We start from the raw sequence: 12,584 nt of genomic DNA on the forward strand, positions 1-12,584 counted from the left end.
GGCAATCAGCATACAATCCAATTCCCCCAATAACGAGACGACACTTCGTTTCGAGGATCAAGCCGAAATCTGACTGTACTGGCACATACACCCTCTTTTATTCCCAATCCACAAACATAGTACTGCCCACAGGGTTTTACAGAACAACCAATCAATCCGTACAATACACACAGACACTCCCACACAAAATCCTCCCCTCTGCCTGTGATATGATTACTGAACACAATGGGTAATATAATTATCACAGACAGAGAAATACAGTTTTATAAAACATATCACAGGGACCCCAAAACATGCAATAACCCCATAAAAAAATATATCCTCGGAACCGGGGGATCTGGGTGAACCACATATCCAAAATTCACCCAGATCCGTTCAGTAGTTTGGAAGATCCAGTTTAATGCAGATTCCGCAGAACATATACAGGCTATATGAAAAATAATTACTGTATAATGTGTCCCCTGTTGTATAGTTTAAAACTACTTGTAACAGACCGCTTTTCTCACCAGAGGTTAAAAACCGTTTAGGCGATATTCCCCTTTCCAGATACACCGACAGCTACTGTAAGCACCAATCTCCCGAACTGAAAACACATGAACCCTGGAAATATCTGAACAGGAAAACCATACGAAAAGGTGACACTCCTGGCAGTCAGCATACAATCCAATTCCCCCAATAACGAGACGACACTTCGTTTTGAGGGTTAAGCAGAATCTCCACTGTAATGGCCACACACTGGCTTTTATGCAAGTCCCCATGCAAGGGGACATCCCACAGGGTGGGACACAGTACAACCAATCATTTACAGAAGAACCGTAAAACACACCCAGCACAAACATACATCCCTCCCCTCTGCCTGTGATATAATTACTGAACACAATGGGTTAATGTAATTTATCACAGGCAGGAAAAATACACTTTTTATACATACACTGTAACTTTAAAAATATGCACCATATTCACTTAAAACATACATATTCAGAATCAGCATACTTTAAATATAAACATAACCAAAATTCAGCAAATTCCATACAGGGGTTAAAAAGGGAAAGTCCTATTTGACCAAATGAAGCATGGCTTTTCTGCCCAAAACCAGTTCCACAGAGTCTTCTAATCCAATTATCTCCAAAGACAGAGGCAAAACTCCATTAGCCACATGGCAGACAAAGGACAATAAAAGACATAAAAATACATACTGTTACATTTATCACATAGAACATACACATTCTACCTATCCCCAGATAGCTTAGATCTGAGCGCACATTATTACCGGATGGTGCTCAGATCACATACATACAGTTCAATCGCCATGGTGCCAAAATCTTTCATACAGTCTTTCAGTATACGGCTGGGCTCCATGGCATAGCTATCTGGGGTAGCAAGGCTTTAACAGTCCGCAGAAAGGCACGAATAAACCTTTCTGCAGGTAAAATAAAAGTTTAAAATGCAGGACCATAGTCTAAAGGGAGCAGGCGAGCAACCAGGCCTCTCCAGTGGACAGTGGCGAGGTTGGTTCCTCCACACTACTGCATGATGTCTTTGTGCACCAAATACCGTAGAGATGGCACCGTGTAGAAAAGTCCAAACAGTGTCTATGAGTTAAAAAGGCCGCCATCCATTGTTCTCACCATCTGCTTCATCCATTGTTCTCACCATGTGCCTCTGATACATGAAATGGTTGCCACATAGTAACTCCACAGTATGTCCCCAGATGGTTCTTAAAGGGCCAGTAGCAGCATAATACAATACAACATGCCCAAATCCTGTATTTAAAGGGTCTCCCAGGGGCCATAGTCAGCAGGCAGGAGGCGGGCAAACAGGCTTCTCCAATGCCCAGTGGCGAGGTTGGTTCCGCCACAGTGTGTAAATATTAACTTATATTGTATTTATTGTGTTCGTAGTTTAGAATGCCAGGATGGTTTAATTTAAATGGAAGTATAGTTTTATTTAGATTAGATTATACCTGGAAGAATCCGCTAAGATTTTTTTCATTTCATTATCAAACTTGACCTGAGAGACACAAACAATGCAATGCAGATATTGAGTTTAGCATTCGTTGCATGTTTGATTTAATTGGATGATAACCATTAGCTGTTGTTACAGGTTTGGTTTGATTGGATGATAATCATTAGGGGTTGTTACCGGTTCGGTTTGATTGGGTGATAACCATTAGCGGTTGTTACAGGTTTGGTGTGATTGAATGATAACCATTAGCGGTTGTTACAGGTTTGGTTTGATTGGATGATGACCATTAGCGGTTGTTACAGGTTTGGTTTGATTGGATGATGACCATTAGTGGTTGTTACAGGTTTGGTGTGATTGAATGATAACCATTAGCGGTTGTTACAGGTTTGGTTTGATTGGATGATAACCATTAGAGGTTGTTACAGGTTTGGTTTTATTGGATGATAACCATTAGCAGTTGTTACAGGTTTGGTTTGATTGGATGATAACCATTAGCGGTTGTTACAGGTTTGGTTTGATTTGATCATAACCATTAGCGGTTGTTACAGGTTTGGTTTGATTGGATGATAACCATTAGCGGTTGTTACAGGTTTGGTTTGATTGGATGATAACCATTAGCTGTTGTTACAGGTTTGGTTTGATTGGATGATAACCATTAGCGGTTGTTACAGGTTTGGCTTGATTAGATGATAACCATTAGCGGTTGTTACAGGTTTGGTTTGATTGGATGATAACGAATAGCTGTTGTTACAGGTTTGGTTTGATTGGGTGATAACCACTAGCAGTTGTTACAGGTTTGGTTTGATTGGATGATAACCATTAGTGGTTGTTATAGGTTTGGTTTGATTAGATGATAACCATTAGTGGTTGTTACAGGTTTGATTGGATGATAACCATTAGCGGTTGTTACAGGTTTGGTTTGATTGGATGATAACCATTAGTGGTTGTTACAGGTTTGGTTTGATTGGATGATAACCATTAGCGGTTGTTACAGGTTTGGTTTGATTGGATGATAACCATTAGCGGTTGTTACAGGTTTGGTTTGATTGGATGATAACCATTAGCGGTTGTTACAGGTTTGGTTTGATTAGATGATAACCATTAGCGGTTGTTACAGGTTTGGTTTGATTGGATGATAACGAATAGCTGTTGTTACAGGTTTGGTTTGATTGGGTGATAACCACTAGCAGTTGTTACAGGTTTGGTTTGATTGGATGATAACCATTAGTGGTTGTTACAGGTTTGATTGGATGATAACCATTAGCGGTTGTTACAGGTTTGATTGGATGATAACCATTAGCGGTTGTTACAGGCTTGGTTTGATTGGATGATAACCATTAGTGGTTGTTACAGGTTTGGTTTGATTGGATGATAGCCATTAGCGGTTGTTACAGGTTTGGTTTGATTGGATGATAACCATTAGCGGTTGTTACAGGTTTGGTTTGATTGGATGATAACCATTAGCGGTTGTTACAGGTTTGGTTTGATTAGATGATAACCATTAGCGGTTGTTACAGGTTTGGTTTGATTGGATGATAACGAATAGCTGTTGTTACAGGTTTGGTTTGATTGGGTGATAACCACTAGCAGTTGTTACAGGTTTGGTTTGATTGGATGATAACCATTAGTGGTTGTTACAGGTTTGATTGGATGATAACCATTAGCGGTTGTTACAGGTTTGGTTTGATTGGATGATAACCATTAGCTGTTGTTACAGGTTTGGTTTGATTGGATGATAACCATTAGCTGTTGTTACAGGTTTGGTGTGATTGAATGATAACCATTAGCGGCTGTTACAGGTTTGGTTTGATTGGATGATAACCATTAGCAGTTGTTACAGGTTTGGTTTGATTGGATGATAACCATTAGTGGTTGTTACAGGTTTGGTGTGATTGAATGATAACCATTAGCGGTTGTTACAGGTTTGGTTTGATTGGATGATAACCATTAGCTGTTGTTACAGGTTTGGTTTGATTGGGTGATAACCACTAGCAGTTGTTACAGGTTTGGTTTGATTGAATGATAACCATTAGCGCTTGTTACAGGTTTGGTGTGATTGAATGATAACCATTAGCGGTTGTTACAGGTTTGGTTTGATTGGATGATAACCATTAGCGGTTGTTACAGGTTTGGTTTGATTTTAAGATAACAATTAGCGGTTGTTACAGGTTTGGTTTGATTGGATGATAACCATTAGCGGTTGTTACAGGTTTTGTTTGATTGGATGATAACCATTAGCTGTTGTTACAGGTTTGATTTGATTGGATGATAACTACTAGCAGTTGTGCACATTGTGCAGCTCTGACCCAGGAAGCACCTCTAGTGACCGCCTGAGTGACTGCCACTAGAGGTGTTCCTAGGTAGCATGTAAACACTGCCATCCTTTGAAATTGCTCAGACTTTCTGTGGCTGTCCAATCACAGGCTTCCCAATGCATCTCAATGAGAAGTCTTTGCAATGCAGGTGCTTTGGGCAATTGCTGTCTGACAGCCAGGGGGTGTAACAAGGCTCATTAATAAAAGTGTCGATTTCTATTAAAATCTACACTTTTTGTTAAATTAAAAGAAGAGCACACGTGTTTCACAAATAAGGCACTTCTGCAACCAGGGCCGGTATAAGATATTTTTTCTTATCTGAAAAGACAGTGTGTTTACATTAAAAAGCCTACAGGCACAGGCTATAGACACCAGAACCACTACATTATGCTGTAGTGCTTCTGGTGACTATGGTATCCATTTAATGTGAGGTAAATTAGAGATTAGTGCCACTAATAATATATTGGATTGCCTACTTACCACCAGATGAGGACAAGAGGCTGATGATGGGCTCAGTCTGGCTCCACAGGTCTGGTGTAGAAGAGGCTCTCTGGAGACTGTTTTTAACAGTGCTCACAACAATTAACGAACAGGAAGCAGCTCCATTTTTTAGGGCCCCTTACACAGCTCAAGGTCTGGGCCCCCAAGGGGCATACACCTACAATGCCCACCCATAAATCCACCTACATGGCCCATCCATGAGTTGGGGATGTTTTATGTGTGCAATTTGTGTAAGGGATGTAGTGTGTTTATAGGGGATGTAGTGTGTGTTTGCGTGTAAGGAATGCATTGTATGTTTCTGTGTGTGTGTGTGTGTGTGTGTGTGTAAGGGGTGCAAGGTTTGTTTCTGTGTATGTAACTGAATGCAGTGTGTGTCTGTAAGGGGTGCATTAATTATGTAAGAGAACGTAAGGGATGAATTGTGTGTTTCGGGTGTGTCTGTGTGTGAGTAGGAATGCATTGTATGTTTCTGTGTGTGTGTGTGGGGGGGGGTGCATTGTGTATGTGTGTAGTGTAAAAGAGAGGGTTTGTGGGGTAGGATAGGGACTGAGATGGGAACAGCTTTCTTTTTTAAAAAAAATTCATAGTGCTTTCCCCTCAATTATTGATTTCCCCTTCCCTTCTGTCCCTCCGTGTTCTCCCCTTCTGTCACTTAGTGCTCTCCCTTGGCCCCCTGTCCCTCTGCAGTCCCCCTTGGTGGTCTTCTCACTCCCCCCTTAGTGGTCCTCCCTCTCCCAAACCCCTTAGTGGTCCTCCCTCTCCCAAACCCCTTAGTGGTCCTCCCTCTCCCAAACCCCTTAGTGGTCCTCCCTCTCCCAAACCCCTTAGTAGACATTCCCCTACTCCCCCCACCCCCTTAGTGGTAATCACCCTCCTCCCCTCTCCTTAGTAGTCCTCCCTTCTTACCCCCCTTTGGTGGTCCTTCCCCCCCTTAGTGGTCCTTATCCCCCCTCCCTTAGTGGTCCTTATCCCCCCTCCCCTAGTGGTCCTTATCCCCCCCAACCTCCCATAGTGGTCCTTATCCCCCCTCCCTCCCCTAGTGGTCCTTATCCCCCCTCCCTCCCCTAGTGGTCCTTATCCCCCCTCCCCTAGTGGTCCTTATCCCCCCCTCCCCTAGTGGTCCTTATCCCCCCTCCCATAGTGGTCCTTATCCCCCTCCCTCCCATAGTGCTCCTTATCCCCCCTCCCTCCCATAGTGGTCCTTATCCCCCCCTCCCATAGTGGTCCTTATACCCCCCTCCCATAGTGGTCCTTATACCCCCCCTCCCATAGTGGTCCTTATACCCCCCCTCCCTTAGTGGTCCTTATACCCCCCCTCCTTAGTGGTCCTTATACCCCCCTTAGTGGTCCTTATACCCCCTCCCTTAGTGGTCCTTATACCCCCCCTCCCTTAGTGGTCCTTATACCCCCCTCCCTTAGTGGTCCTTATACCCCCCCCTCCCTTAGTGGTCCTTATACCCCCCCCTCCCTTACTGGTCCTTATACCCCCCCTCCCATAGTGCTCCTTATCCCCCCCTCCCTCCCATAGTGCTCCTTATCCCCCCCTCCCTCCCATAGTGGTCCTTATCCCCCCTCCCATAGTGGTCCTTATACCCCCCTCCCATAGTGGTCCTTATACCCCCCCCTCCCATAGTGGTCCTTATACCCCCCCCTCCCTTAGTGGTCCTTATACCCCCCTTAGTGGTCCTTATACCCCCCCTCCCTTAGTGGTCCTTATACCCCCCCTCCCTTAGTGGTCCTTATACCCCCCCCTCCCTTAGTGGTCCTTATACCCCCCCCCTCCCTTAGTGGTCCTTATACCCCCCTCCCTTAGTGGTCCTTATACCCCCCCCCCTCCCATAGTGGTCCTTATACCCCTCCCCTCCCTTAGTGGTCCTTATACCCCCCCCCCTCCCTTAGTGGTCCTTATACCCCCCCTCCCTTAGTGGTCCTTATACCCCCCTCCCTTAGTGGTCCTTATACCCCCCCTCCCTTAGTGGTCCTTATACCCCCCTCCCTTAGTGGTCCTTATACCCCCCTCCCTTAGTGGTCCTTATACCCCCCCTCCCTTAGTGGTCCTTATACCCCCTCCCTCCCTTTGTGGTCCTTATACCCCCTCCCTCCCTTAGTGGTCCTTATACCCCCTCCCTCCCTTAGTGGTCCTTATACCACCCCCCCCTTTAGTGGTCCTTATACCTCCCCCTCCTCCCTTAGTGGTCCTTATACTCCCCTCCTCCCTTAGTGGTCCTTATACCCCCCCCTCTCCCTTAGTGGTCCTTAACCCCCCTCCCCCCCTTAGTGGTCCTTAACCCCCCCCCCCCCTCCGTGGTCCTTAAACTCCCCCCCCTCCCTTAGTGGTCCTTAAACTCCCCCCCCTCCCTTAGTGGTCCTTAAACCCCCCCCTTCCCCCCCTTAGTGGTTCTTAAACCCCCTCCCCCCCCTTAGTGGTCCTTACCCTCCCCTCCTGCCCATGTAGCGTGGCCGGGCGGTGCGGAACGCGGGACAGGAACCTTTGTTTCTGTACCCGGCCGCCGGCGGAATGACAGGAAATGCTCACTGAGTGAGCACTTCCTGTCATTCCGCCGGCGGCCGGGTACAGGAAACAAAGGTTCCTGTCCCGCGTTCCGCGCTGCCCGGCCATGCTACATGGAGAGACCGGCAGGAGGGAGCGCTCTGCGCTTCCCTCCTGCCGGTCATAAACCCGGCCGCCCTCCAGGCAGCAGTGCTGCGCCGCCTGGGGCTTGCTAAAGCGCTCAGGCGGCGCAGCATGAGGAGGCGCAGCGGGGACAGGGATCCGGCGCCCCCTGGTAAGTTGCGCCCTAGGCGGCTGCCTAGGTCGCCTTACAGGTGGCGCCGGCCCTGTCTGCAACCTAACGTGTTCTAGGGGTCTGCAGTGTTCCTTTAACATTAATGAATTCAAAGCTAAGAGGGCTCTTCCAGTTAATTCACGACATACTTACCTTTCTTTCTGCTGCCTTTTCTCGTGTATGAATCGCCCCTTGTTGCGATGTTAGAGTCTTTTTCAGGATTATTCACTAAAGTGAGCATTTTCAGGGATTCAAAGTGAATTCAAACTGAGCTTTAACTTTAAGGCCAACATATCAGAACTGGAAACACACTCACTTGTACTTCTAGTGCGGCTGTTTGTGCCTTAAATTTGAAATTCTCTTTAATTCCCAACAATTTTTATTTTAATGAATAACTCTGCTTGTCTTACGTGAGATGTAAGATCTTGTGAGATGTTTGTGGTGCCGCCTGGCTTCAGAGAGTACAAACGGATTCTATGTTTGTGATTAGGGTTTAGCTCCCTCCATTTTTGGGAACATGATGCTGAGTTCTCAAACCAAACACTTTCTGCCCACGAATGAGAGAATTGTGGAGAATTGAGAAGTTATGGGACTTGTAGGCCAGAATAGCCAAAACAGAGAAAGCCCTGAGTTGGAGAGTTTTCCAGTTTCTCTCTTTGGGTCCAATTTGATTCAGTAAATAAACTCCAATTTGGAAACTGTCTTTTTTTGTCTTTTCAGTAAATATGTGCATGTATAAAGTTTGCCGATTTTGATTGGTTCCGTCGCAGTACAGGTCCCTAGCTGAGGGGAATGTTACCGTCCTGGGCTGGGGTAAAGTTGCGTTTAACACACAGCCCCGCGTGCTCTCTGTATTTGCAGTCGCTTTACATATAAAGCCGTGAATAAATGTCACTGTGTTTACCGAACGCTTGTACAAACTAACACTCGCACAGTGTCAATGCACTCTGGAGAGTCCCACATTATTCTACTAGATTGTGCTTCAGTGAGAAACTGTGCAACCAGCTCAGGTATTGGTTTTGATAGTTTTGCCATAAATTTACACTTATTTGAGTGATAATTCCAAGTCAGGCATCTTTTATACGAATAGAGAGAAGCTGCCAATTTTAAATGTCTATGGACCATGTTCTTACATAAAATATATATTTTACTGGCAGTAACTTTATGCTAAAAAGTTGTTTTTATTGCCAATAAAAGGATATGTCTTGTTTTATTCAGTTATTAAAAATATAAATTGAACAGTCATATTAATTGCTGGCATGTAAGGTCCTCAGTACGGCGCAGGTATAAATTTACACTGAACAGACGTGGAACGCAGTGACTGCAGCATAATGTTTCAAGGTGCTAATTGTTCCAGGGGTGCTACAATGAGGAGTCCATCAAATATCACCTTTTAGGTGTGGGAAAGAGAGTGAACCTGTCATTACACATGACGGCGGTTTTGTAACCATCTGGCTGGACTCGTTTAATTGTTTCTTCCATAAATACTATTAAAAGATCTTTTTATTATTTGTATTATTATTATTGTCGTTTATATAGCTCCAGCATATTCTGCAGCATTCTGCACTATTATAAAATGAGAAACGTAACAATAAATGAGACAATTACAAAATGTTACAGGAACAATATGTTGATGAGGACCCTGCTCAAAAGAGCTTGGAATTTTAATGTTTTGCCAATACCCTGTCTGTACCTCTCCTGAATCATCTGTAGGATGAACAGACTTGCTTCCCATAACAGGTTAAAGTCCCCAACACTTTGTGTTGTTGAATTGTTGTCCGAAGCTGCTGCAGTAAGTCATTCTGGATGTTTCTCTCCTGTTTCTGTGTTACTCTCACACAGAGCCTGCCCCTTCTCCCTAAACCCCTTGCAGGCATTGCTTTTTTTTTTTTTTTTTTTAGGCTGAATTCAAGCATGACCAGGGGAGGGATTCACTGATAACAGAAATGCAGAGCACAACATTCTTATCCACGTATGGCACATGATCGGCATAGAATAAACTGACTGAGAGGAGGGGGAAGGACTCTGTTTAACTACTCATTTTATGTTTAGATAAAATTTGATTCTCTTACTTAAGATTCAGTTGTATTTATCTTGTCAGGTACCCTTTAAATTGATGAAATAAAGTCAGTGGAGATATTGAAAGAGACTGTTTTCTAGTGTTCCACATTCCAGGAGACTGTTTAATTCTCAGAGAGTAGGTGGAATAGAGGGATTGGAAGAAAGAGTATGGCTGTTGGGGAAGAGTTTGAAAAGATGGATTAGACAAGATTATGGTTGTCATACAAGAACTTAAACCAAGTGATTTATAGGATGAGATGAGCCGTGGTATTGAGGGAGAGCGCCACTATAGCTGGCGTAGAGAGATACAGCCCACTATAGCTGGTGTAGACAGACACAGCCCATTACTGCTGGCGTAGAGAGATACAGCCCACTATAGCTGGCGTAGAGAGATACAGCCCACTATAGCTGGCGTAGAGAGATACAGCCCACTACAGCTGGCGTAGAGAGATACAGCCCACTACAGCTGGCGTAGGGAGATACAGCCCACTACAGCTGGCGTAGAGAGATACAGCCCACTACAGCTGGCGTAGAGAGATGCAGCCCACTACAGCTGGCGTAGAGAGATTCAGCCCATTACTGCTGGCGTAGAGAGATACAGCCCACTATAGCTGGCATAGAGAGATACAGCCCACTACAGCTGGCGTAGAGAGATACAGCCCACTACAGCTGGCGTAGAGAGATACAGCCCACTACAGCTGGCGTAGAGAGATATAGCCCACTACAGCTGGCGTAGAGAGATACAGCCCACTACAGCTGGCGTAGAGAGATACAGCCCATTACTGCTGGCGTAGAGAGATACAGCCCACTACAGCTGGCGTAGAGAGATACAGCCCACTACAGCTGGCGTAGAGAGATACAGCCCACTACAGCTGGCGTAGAGAGATACAGCCCACTACAGCTGGCGTAGAGAGATACAGCCCATTACTGCTGGCGTAGAGAGATACAGCCCACTACAGCTGGCGTAGAGAGATACAGCCCACTACAGCTGGCGTTGAGAGATACAGCCCACTACAGCTGGCGTTGAGAGATACAGCCCACTACAGCTGGCGTAGAGAGATACAGCCCATTACTGCTGGCGTAGAGAGATACAGCCCACTACAGCTGGCGTTGAGAGATACAGCCCACTACAGCTGGCGTAGAGAGATACAGCCCACTACAGCTGGCGTAGAGAGATACAGCCCACTACAGCTGGCGTAGAGAGATACAGCCCATTACTGCTGGCGTAGAGAGATACAGCCCACTACAGCTGGCGTAGAGAGATACAGCCCACTACAGCTGGCGTAGAGAGATACAGCCCATTACAGCTGGCGTAGAGAGATACAGCCCACTACAGCTGGCGTAGAGAGATACAGCCCACTACAGCTGGCGTAGAGAGATACAGCCCACTACAGCTGGCGTAGAGAGATACAGCCCATTACTGCTGGCGTAGGGAGATACAGCCCACTACAGCTGGCGTAGAGAGATACAGCCCACTACAGCTGGCGTAGAGAGATACAGCCCATTACTGCTGGCGTAGGGAGATGCAGCCCACTACAGCTGGCGTAGAGAGATACAGCCCACTACAGCTGGCGTTGAGAGATGCAGCCCACTACAGCTGGCGTAGAGAGATACAGCCCACTACAGCTGGCGTTGAGAGATGCAGCCCACTACAGCTGGCGTAGAGAGATATAGCCCACTACAGCTGGCGTTGAGAGATACAGCCCACTACAGCTGGCGTAGAGAGATACAGCCCATTACTGCTGGTGTAGAGAGATACAGCCCATCATGGTATGGTTTAAAAGAATACACCGTTCACCACAGATGTAACACTTTCTGGAGCACAGGAGGATAAGAGAGGAACCAAGATGATGAATTCTCTTATATTTAATCCGCAAGCTGTGTTCACCTCTGTATTGTCCTCGTGATTACTCTTCCTGTGATATTATATTGTTACTGGGCCGGTTGGCAGGGCTGATTTAACCCCTAGTGTGCCACCTCGCTGTGCGATATTACAGTCTGTAATGATAAAAAATGCGCTCTGGAAGGGGCAGGGGGTTAAGTAAGATTGGCAGCCGGTAGGACTCGCGTTAATAAGCCGCAGGCAGAGGAGAATTTATTTTTTGGGGGATGTGGAAGTGTAGGAACCCTAAATCAGCCGGCAGTCCCTAGCTGGGTGGAAGGGAAGGTGTGCGTGCTCTGCATTTACTTTCACACATGAACGCACCTAGGTAAGGAGAAGCGCCTTTAGCAACATGCACTTCTGCGAGATTTCACATATATCTTCTCACCTCTTCGACTTCTGCCATAGTTTATAGCTCCCTACCGCGCTGCCTGCTCTGTTTGCACAGTGCTTTCTATTCTCCTGGTGATTCTGTAAATCTATTGTACATGTTCAGTGCGTTATTATATACATATTATATTATATCTTATTATATACACATTATATTATATTATATCTTATTATATACACATTATATTATATTATATCTTATTATATACACATCCAGATAAAACACCTTGCTTAGCATCAGTTAAGAGTCACCAAAAGATTGCAGTTAGAATAAAAAGGCACAGCCTGGGGTTGGAGGCGTTAAAGTACACCGTATGAACTTGTTAATCGTAAAATAAATTCTACACGTAAAACTTAGATAAATCAGATCTACCTTTAGATTCTGTTATCAAGGAACAAAACAGATTAAAGGCATTTCTTAAATTCCCAAGTTTAAACCATGCACCACAACAATGAGAATGCTGGACATTTACAGGTTTTACCAAATTTAAAAACTCTGGGAGTGTTAGAAATCTCCAGGTTTTACTGTACGCAGTAACTGTGGGAGTGCTAGAAATTCCCACTTAGTAATATACTGTCACGAATACTAGTGTGGTCCAGCACGCATAAACTATGTAAACATATACATAGGCAAGAAAAGGAAAATAAAAGGACAGAGCGTAAACCGGACCTTAGAATGGCCGG

General features: G+C 45.3%; 1 protein-coding gene across 1 annotated transcript in view; it reads left to right on the top strand.

The window, feature by feature from the left end:
- Positions 1–12,584, top strand: part of PTPRF (protein tyrosine phosphatase receptor type F) — a 965,824-nt gene that overhangs the window by 336,621 nt on the left and 616,619 nt on the right. The window lies entirely within an intron of this gene.

Source organism: Pelobates fuscus, chromosome 7 (assembly GCF_036172605.1).
Source record: "Pelobates fuscus isolate aPelFus1 chromosome 7, aPelFus1.pri, whole genome shotgun sequence".
Taxonomy (NCBI): domain Eukaryota; kingdom Metazoa; phylum Chordata; class Amphibia; order Anura; family Pelobatidae; genus Pelobates; species Pelobates fuscus.